Raw genomic sequence first — 11193 nt, forward strand, 5'->3', positions numbered from 1 at the left:
ATCAACCAGATATTGTTATAACCCCCCATCAGACAGAACCAACTAGATATTGTTACAACCCCCCCATCGGACAGATCAACTAGATATTTTACTAACCCCCATCAGACAGACCACCCAGACATTGTTATTAACCCCCCATCAGACAGATCAACCCAGATATTGTTACTAACCCCCACCGCACAGATCAACTAGATATTGCTACTAACCCCCCATCAGACAGATCAACCAGATATTGTTACTAACCCCCATCAGACAGATCAACCAGATATTGTTACTAACCCCCCATCAGACAGATCAACTAGATATTGTTATTAACCCCCCCCCGGACAGATCAACCAGATATTGTTATTAACCCCACAGACAGATCAACTAGATATTGTTATTAACCCCCCATCAGACAGACCAACCAGATATTGCTACTAACCCCCCATCAGACAGATCAACCAGATATTGTTACTACCCCCATCAGACAGATCAACCAGATATTGTTATTAACCCCCCATCAGACAGATCAACTAGATATTGTTATTAACCCCCATCAGACAGATCAACTAGATATTGTTACAACCCCCCATCAGACAGATCAACTGGATATTGTTATTAACCCCCATCAGACAGATCAACTAGATATTGTTATTAACCCCCCATCGGACAGATCAACTAGATATTGTTATTAACCCCCATCAGACAGATCAACTAGATATTGTTATTAACCCCCCATCAGACAGATCAACTAGATATTGTTATTAACCCCCCATCAGACAGATCAACTAGATATTGTTATTAACCCCCCATCAGACAGATCAACTAGATATTGTTACTAACCCCCCATCAGACAGATCAACTAGATATTGTTATTAACCCCCATCGGACAGATCAACTAGATATTGTTATTAACCCCCATCAGACAGATCAACTAGATATTGTTATTAACCCCCACCAGACAGATCAACCAGATATTGTTATTAACCCCCCGTCAGACAGATCAACCAGATATTGTTATTAACCCCCCCACAGAGATCAACCAGATATTGTTATTAACCCCCCATCAGACAGATCAACTAGATATTGTTATTAACCCCCCATCAGACAGATCAACTAGATATTGTTATTAACCCCCATCAGACAGATCAACTAGATATTGTTATTAACCCCCCATCAGACAGATCAACTAGATATTGTTATTAACCCCCATCAGACAGATCAACTAGATATTGTTATTAACCCCCCATCAGACAGATCAACTGGATATTGTTATTAACCCCCATCAGACAGATCAACTAGATATTGTTATTAACCCCCATCGGACAGATCAACCAGATATTGCTATTAACCCCCCCATCAGACAGATCAACTAGATATTGTTACTAACCCCCACCGGACAGATCAACTAGATATTGTTATTAACCCCCATCGGACAGATCAACTAGATATTGTTATTAACCCCCATCAGACAGATCAACTAGATATTGTTATTAACCCCCCCATCAGACAGATCAACTAGATATTGTTATTAACCCCCCCCATCAGACAGATCAACCAGATATTGTTATTAACCCCCATCAGACAGATCAACTAGATATTGTTACTAACCCCCCCATCAGACAGATCAACCAGATATTGTTATTAACCCCCATCAGACAGATCAACCAGATATTGTTACTAACCCCCCATCAGACAGATCAACTAGATATTGTTATTAACCCCCATCAGACAGATCAACTAGATATTGTTATTAACCCCCCATCAGACAGATCAACCAGATATTGTTATTAACCCCCATCAGACAGATCAACCAGATATTGTTATTAACCCCCACCGGACAGATCAACCAGATATTGTTATTAACCCCCATCAGACAGATCAACCAGATATTGTTACTAACCCCCCATCAGACAGATCAACCAGATATTGTTATTAACCCCCATCAGACAGATCAACCAGATATTGTTATTAACCCCCCATCAGACAGATCAACCAGATATTGTTATTAACCCCCATCAGACAGATCAACCAGATATTGTTATTAACCCCCCATCAGACAGATCAACTAGATATTGTTATTAACCCCCCATCAGACAGATCAACTCAGATATTGTTATTAACCCCCATCAGACAGATCAACCAGATATTGTTATTAACCCCCATCAGACAGATCAACTAGATATTGTTATTAACCCCCCATCAGACAGATCAACTAGATATTGTTATTAACCCCCCATCAGACAGATCAACCAGATATTGTTATTAACCCCCCATCAGACAGATCAACCAGATATTGTTATTAACCCCCCATCAGACAGATCAACCAGATATTGTTATTAACCCCCCATCAGACAGATCAACTAGATATTGTTATTAACCCCCATCAGACAGATCAACTAGATATTGTTATTAACCCCCCATCAGACAGATCAACCAGATATTGTTATTAACCCCCCATCAGACAGATCAACCAGATATTGTTATTAACCCCCCATCAGACAGATCAACCAGATATTGTTATTAACCCCCATCAGACAGATCAACTAGATATTGTTATTAACCCCCCATCAGACAGATCAACCAGATATTGTTATTAACCCCCATCAGACAGATCAACCAGATATTGTTACTAACCCCCATCAGACAGATCAACCAGATATTGTTATTAACCCCCCCATCAGACAGATCAACTAGATATTGTTATTAACCCCCCATCAGACAGATCAACCAGATATTGTTATTAACCCCCCATCAGACAGATCAACCAGATATTGTTATTAACCCCCATCAGACAGATCAACCAGATATTGTTATTAACCCCCCATCAGACAGATCAACCAGATATTGTTATTAACCCCCCATCAGACAGATCAACCAGATATTGTTATTAACCCCCATCAGACAGATCAACCAGATATTGTTATTAACCCCCCATCAGACAGATCAACTAGATATTGTTATTAACCCCCCCATCGGACAGATCAACTAGATATTGTTACTAACCCCCCATCAGACAGATCAACCAGATATTGTTATTAACCCCCCATCAGACAGATCAACCAGATATTGTTATTAACCCCCATCAGACAGATCAACCAGATATTGTTATTAACCCCCCATCAGACAGATCAACCAGATATTGTTATTAACCCCCCATCAGACAGATCAACTAGATATTGTTATTAACCCCCCATCAGACAGATCAACTAGATATTGTTATTAACCCCCATCAGACAGATCAACTAGATATTGTTATTAACCCCCATCAGACAGATCAACTAGATATTGTTATTAACCCCCCATCAGACAGATCAACTAGATATTGTTATTAACCCCCCATCAGACAGATCAACTAGATATTGTTATTAACCCCCCATCAGACAGATCAACTAGATATTGTTATTAACCCCCCATCAGACAGATCAACCAGATATTGTTATTAACCCCCATCAGACAGATCAACCAGATATTGTTATTAACCCCCATCAGACAGATCAACCAGATATTGTTATTAACCCCCATCAGACAGATCAACTAGATATTGTTATTAACCCCCCATCAGACAGATCAACCAGATATTGTTATTAACCCCCCATCAGACAGATCAACTAGATATTGTTATTAACCCCCCCATCAGACAGATCAACCAGATATTGTTATTAACCCCCATCAGACAGATCAACTAGATATTGTTATTAACCCCCCATCAGACAGATCAACTAGATATTGTTATTAACCCCCCATCAGACAGATCAACCAGATATTGTTATTAACCCCCCATCAGACAGATCAACCAGATATTGTTATTAACCCCCCATCAGACAGATCAACTAGATATTGTTATTAACCCCCCCATCAGACAGATCAACCAGATATTGTTATTAACCCCCATCAGACAGATCAACCAGATATTGTTATTAACCCCCCATCAGACAGATCAACCAGATATTGTTATTAACCCCCATCAGACAGATCAACTAGATATTGTTATTAACCCCCATCAGACAGATCAACCAGATATTGTTATTAACCCCCCATCAGACAGATCAACTAGATATTGTTATTAACCCCCCATCAGACAGATCAACTAGATATTGTTATTAACCCCCCATCAGACAGATCAACCAGATATTGTTATTAACCCCCCATCAGACAGATCAACTAGATATTGTTATTAACCCCCCATCAGACAGATCAACCAGATATTGTTATTAACCCCCCATCAGACAGATCAACTAGATATTGTTATTAACCCCCCATCAGACAGATCAACTAGATATTGTTATTAACCCCCATCAGACAGATCAACCAGATATTGTTATTAACCCCCCATCAGACAGATCAACTAGATATTGTTATTAACCCCCATCAGACAGATCAACTAGATATTGTTATTAACCCCCCATCAGACAGATCAACTAGATATTGTTATTAACCCCCCCATCAGACAGATCAACTAGATATTGTTATTAACCCCCCATCAGACAGATCAACTAGATATTGTTATTAACCCCCATCAGACAGATCAACCAGATATTGTTATTAACCCCCCCATCAGACAGATCAACTAGATATTGTTATTAACCCCCCCATCAGACAGATCAACTAGATATTGTTATTAACCCCCCATCAGACAGATCAACCAGATATTGTTATTAACCCCCCATCAGACAGATCAACTAGATATTGTTATTAACCCCCCATCAGACAGATCAACTAGATATTGTTATTAACCCCCCATCAGACAGATCAACTAGATATTGTTATTAACCCCCCATCAGACAGATCAACTAGATATTGTTATTAACCCCCCATCAGACAGATCAACCAGATATTGTTATTAACCCCCATCAGACAGATCAACCAGATATTGTTATTAACCCCCCATCAGACAGATCAACTAGATATTGTTATTAACCCCCCATCAGACAGATCAACCAGATATTGTTATTAACCCCCATCAGACAGATCAACCAGATATTGTTATCAACCCCCCATCAGACAGATCAACCAGATATTGTTATTAACCCCCATCAGACAGATCAACTAGATATTGTTATTAACCCCCCATCAGACAGATCAACCAGATATTGTTATTAACCCCCCATCAGACAGATCAACCAGATATTGTTATTAACCCCCCCCATCAGACAGATCAACTAGATATTGTTATTAACCCCCCATCAGACAGATCAACCAGATATTGTTATTAACCCCCCATCAGACAGATCAACCAGATATTGTTATTAACCCCCCATCAGACAGATCAACTAGATATTGTTATTAACCCCCATCAGACAGATCAACTAGATATTGTTATTAACCCCCCATCAGACAGATCAACCAGATATTGTTATTAACCCCCCATCAGACAGATCAACTAGATATTGTTATTAACCCCCATCAGACAGATCAACTAGATATTGTTATTAACCCCCATCAGACAGATCAACTAGATATTGTTATTAACCCCCATCAGACAGATCAACCAGATATTGTTATTAACCCCCCATCAGACAGATCAACCAGATATTGTTATTAACCCCCCATCAGACAGATCAACTAGATATTGTTATTAACCCCCCCATCAGACAGATCAACTAGATATTGTTATTAACCCCCATCAGACAGATCAACCAGATATTGTTATTAACCCCCCATCAGACAGATCAACCAGATATTGTTATTAACCCCCCATCAGACAGATCAACCAGATATTGTTATTAACCCCCCATCAGACAGATCAACCAGATATTGTTATTAACCCCCCATCAGACAGATCAACCAGATATTGTTATTAACCCCCCATCAGACAGATCAACTAGATATTGTTATTAACCCCCCATCAGACAGATCAACCAGATATTGTTATTAACCCCCATCAGACAGATCAACCAGATATTGTTATTAACCCCCCATCAGACAGATCAACCAGATATTGTTATTAACCCCCATCAGACAGATCAACCAGATATTGTTATTAACCCCCCATCAGACAGATCAACCAGATATTGTTATTAACCCCCCATCAGACAGATCAACCAGATATTGTTATTAACCCCCCATCAGACAGATCAACCAGATATTGTTATTAACCCCCCATCAGACAGATCAACTAGATATTGTTATTAACCCCCCATCAGACAGATCAACCAGATATTGTTATTAACCCCCATCAGACAGATCAACCAGATATTGTTATTAACCCCCCATCAGACAGATCAACTAGATATTGTTATTAACCCCCCCATCAGACAGATCAACTAGATATTGTTATTAACCCCCCATCAGACAGATCAACCTAGATATTGCTATTAACCCCCCATCAGACAGATCAACTAGATATTGTTATTAACCCCCATCAGACAGATCAACTAGATATTGTTATTAACCCCCATCAGACAGATCAACTAGATATTGTTATTAACCCCCCATCAGACAGATCAACTAGATATTGTTATTAACCCCCCATCAGACAGATCAACCAGATATTGTTATTAACCCCCCATCAGACAGATCAACTAGATATTGTTATTAACCCCCCCATCAGACAGATCAACTAGATATTGTTATTAACCCCCCATCAGACAGATCAACCAGATATTGTTATTAACCCCCCATCAGACAGATCAACCAGATATTGTTATTAACCCCCCATCAGACAGATCAACCAGATATTGTTATTAACCCCCCATCAGACAGATCAACTAGATATTGTTATTAACCCCCCATCAGACAGATCAACCAGATATTGTTATTAACCCCCCATCAGACAGATCAACCAGATATTGTTATTAACCCCCCCCATCAGACAGATCAACTAGATATTGTTATTAACCCCCCATCAGACAGATCAACTAGATATTGTTATTAACCCCCCATCAGACAGATCAACTAGATATTGTTATTAACCCCCCCATCAGACAGATCAACTAGATATTGTTATTAACCCCCCATCAGACAGATCAACCAGATATTGTTATTAACCCCCCATCAGACAGATCAACTAGATATTGTTATTAACCCCCCATCAGACAGATCAACTAGATATTGTTATTAACCCCCCCATCAGACAGATCAACCAGATATTGTTATTAACCCCCCCCATCAGACAGATCAACTAGATATTGTTATTAACCCCCCATCAGACAGATCAACTAGATATTGTTATTAACCCCCCATCAGACAGATCAACTAGATATTGTTATTAACCCCCCATCAGACAGATCAACTAGATATTGTTATTAACCCCCCATCAGACAGATCAACCAGATATTGTTATTAACCCCCCCATCAGACAGATCAACTAGATATTGTTATTAACCCCCCATCAGACAGATCAACCAGATATTGTTATTAACCCCCCATCAGACAGATCAACTAGATATTTTGTTAACCCCCCATCAGACAGATCAACCAGATATTGTTATTAACCCCCCATCAGACAGATCAACCAGATATTGTTATTAACCCCCCATCAGACAGATCAACCAGATATTGTTATTAACCCCCCATCAGACAGATCAACTAGATATTGTTATTAACCCCCCATCAGACAGATCAACCAGATATTGTTATTAACCCCCCATCAGACAGATCAACCAGATATTGTTATTAACCCCCCATCAGACAGATCAACCAGATATTGTTATTAACCCCCATCAGACAGATCAACTAGATATTGTTATTAACCCCCATCAGACAGATCAACTAGATATTGTTATTAACCCCCCCATCAGACAGATCAACCAGATATTGTTATTAACCCCCCATCAGACAGATCAACTAGATATTGTTATTAACCCCCCATCAGACAGATCAACCAGATATTGTTATTAACCCCCATCAGACAGATCAACCAGATATTGTTATTAACCCCCCATCAGACAGATCAACTAGATATTGTTATTAACCCCCCATCAGACAGATCAACTAGATATTGTTATTAACCCCCCCATCAGACAGATCAACTAGATATTGTTATTAACCCCCCATCAGACAGATCAACCAGATATTGTTATTAACCCCCCATCAGACAGATCAACTAGATATTGTTATTAACCCCCCCATCAGACAGATCAACTAGATATTGTTATTAACCCCCCATCAGACAGATCAACCAGATATTGTTATTAACCCCCCATCAGACAGATCAACTAGATATTGTTATTAACCCCCCCATCAGACAGATCAACCAGATATTGTTATTAACCCCCCATCAGACAGATCAACTAGATATTGTTATTAACCCCCATCAGACAGATCAACCAGATATTGTTATTAACCCCCATCAGACAGATCAACCAGATATTGTTATTAACCCCCCATCAGACAGATCAACTAGATATTGTTATTAACCCCCCATCAGACAGATCAACTAGATATTGTTATTAACCCCCCATCAGACAGATCAACCAGATATTGTTATTAACCCCCCATCAGACAGATCAACTAGATATTGTTATTAACCCCCCCATCAGACAGATCAACCAGATATTGTTATTAACCCCCCCATCAGACAGATCAACCAGATATTGTTATTAACCCCCCATCAGACAGATCAACTAGATATTGTTATTAACCCCCCATCAGACAGATCAACTAGATATTGTTATTAACCCCCCATCAGACAGATCAACTAGATATTGTTATTAACCCCCCATCAGACAGATCAACCAGATATTGTTATTAACCCCCCATCAGACAGATCAACCAGATATTGTTATTAACCCCCCATCAGACAGATCAACTAGATATTGTTATTAACCCCCATCAGACAGATCAACCAGATATTGTTATTAACCCCCATCAGACAGATCAACTAGATATTGTTATTAACCCCCCATCAGACAGATCAACTAGATATTGTTATTAACCCCCATCAGACAGATCAACCAGATATTGTTATTAACCCCCCATCAGACAGATCAACTAGATATTGTTATTAACCCCCCATCAGACAGATCAACTAGATATTGTTATTAACCCCCCATCAGACAGATCAACCAGATATTGTTATTAACCCCCATCAGACAGATCAACCAGATATTGTTATTAACCCCCATCAGACAGATCAACTAGATATTGTTATTAACCCCCCATCAGACAGATCAACCAGATATTGTTATTACCCCCCATCAGACAGATCAACTAGATATTGTTATTAACCCCCATCAGACAGATCAACCAGATATTGTTATTAACCCCCCATCAGACAGATCAACTAGATATTGTTATTAACCCCCCATCAGACAGATCAACCAGATATTGTTATTAACCCCCCATCAGACAGATCAACCAGATATTGTTATTAACCCCCATCAGACAGATCAACCAGATATTGTTATTAACCCCCCATCAGACAGATCAACTAGATATTGTTATTAACCCCCCATCAGACAGATCAACTCAGATATTGTTATTAACCCCCCATCAGACAGATCAACTAGATATTGTTATTAACCCCCCATCAGACAGATCAACCAGATATTGTTATTAACCCCCCATCAGACAGATCAACCAGATATTGTTATTAACCCCCCATCAGACAGATCAACTAGATATTGTTATTAACCCCCCATCAGACAGATCAACTAGATATTGTTATTAACCCCCCCCATCAGACAGATCAACCAGATATTGTTATTAACCCCCCATCAGACAGATCAACTAGATATTGTTATTAACCCCCATCAGACAGATCAACCAGATATTGTTATTAACCCCCCATCAGACAGATCAACTAGATATTGTTATTAACCCCCCCATCAGACAGATCAACTAGATATTGTTATTAACCCCCCATCAGACAGATCAACCAGATATTGTTATTAACCCCCCATCAGACAGATCAACCAGATATTGTTATTAACCCCCATCAGACAGATCAACTAGATATTGTTATTAACCCCCATCAGACAGATCAACTAGATATTGTTATTAACCCCCCATCAGACAGATCAACCAGATATTGTTATTAACCCCCCATCAGACAGATCAACTAGATATTGTTATTAACCCCCCATCAGACAGATCAACCAGATATTGTTATTAACCCCCCCCATCAGACAGATCAACTAGATATTGTTATTAACCCCCCATCAGACAGATCAACTAGATATTGTTATTAACCCCCATCAGACAGATCAACTAGATATTGTTATTAACCCCCAAAAGACAGATCAACTAGATATTTTTATTAACCCCCCCATCAGACAGATCAACTAGATATTGTTATTAACCCCCCATCAGACAGATCAACTAGATATTGTTATTAACCCCCATCAGACAGATCAACTAGATATTGTTATTAACCCCCCCATCAGACAGATCAACTAGATATTGTTATTAACCCCCCATCAGACAGATCAACCAGATATTGTTATTAACCCCCCCATCAGACAGATCAACTAGATATTGTTATTAACCCCCCATCAGACAGATCAACTAGATATTGTTATTAACCCCCCATCAGACAGATCAACCAGATATTGTTATTAACCCCCCATCAGACAGATCAACCAGATATTGTTATTAACCCCCCATCAGACAGATCAACTAGATATTGTTATTAACCCCCCATCAGACAGATCAACTAGATATTGTTATTAACCCCCATCAGACAGATCAACCAGATATTGTTATTAACCCCCCATCAGACAGATCAACTAGATATTGTTATTAACCCCCCATCAGACAGATCAACTAGATATTGTTATTAACCCCCCATCAGACAGATCAACCAGATATTGTTATTAACCCCCCATCAGACAGATCAACTAGATATTGTTATTAACCCCCCATCAGACAGATCAACTAGATATTGTTATTAACCCCCCATCAGACAGATCAACTAGATATTGTTATTAACCCCCATCAGACAGATCAACTAGATATTGTTATTAACCCCCATCAGACAGATCAACTAGATATTGTTATTAACCCCCATCAGACAGATCAACTAGATATTGTTATTAACCCCCCATCAGACAGATCAACTAGATATTGTTATTAACCCCCCATCAGACAGATCAACTAGATATTGTTATTAACCCCCCATCAGACAGATCAACCAGATATTGTTATTAACCCCCATCAGACAGATCAACTAGATATTGTTATTAACCCCCATCAGACAGATCAACTAGATATTGTTATTAACCCCCATCAGACAGATCAACTAGATATTGTTATTAACCCCCCATCAGA

The sequence above is a fragment of the Salmo salar genome, chromosome ssa11, assembly GCF_905237065.1.
Source record: "Salmo salar chromosome ssa11, Ssal_v3.1, whole genome shotgun sequence".
Classification (NCBI taxonomy): domain Eukaryota; kingdom Metazoa; phylum Chordata; class Actinopteri; order Salmoniformes; family Salmonidae; genus Salmo; species Salmo salar.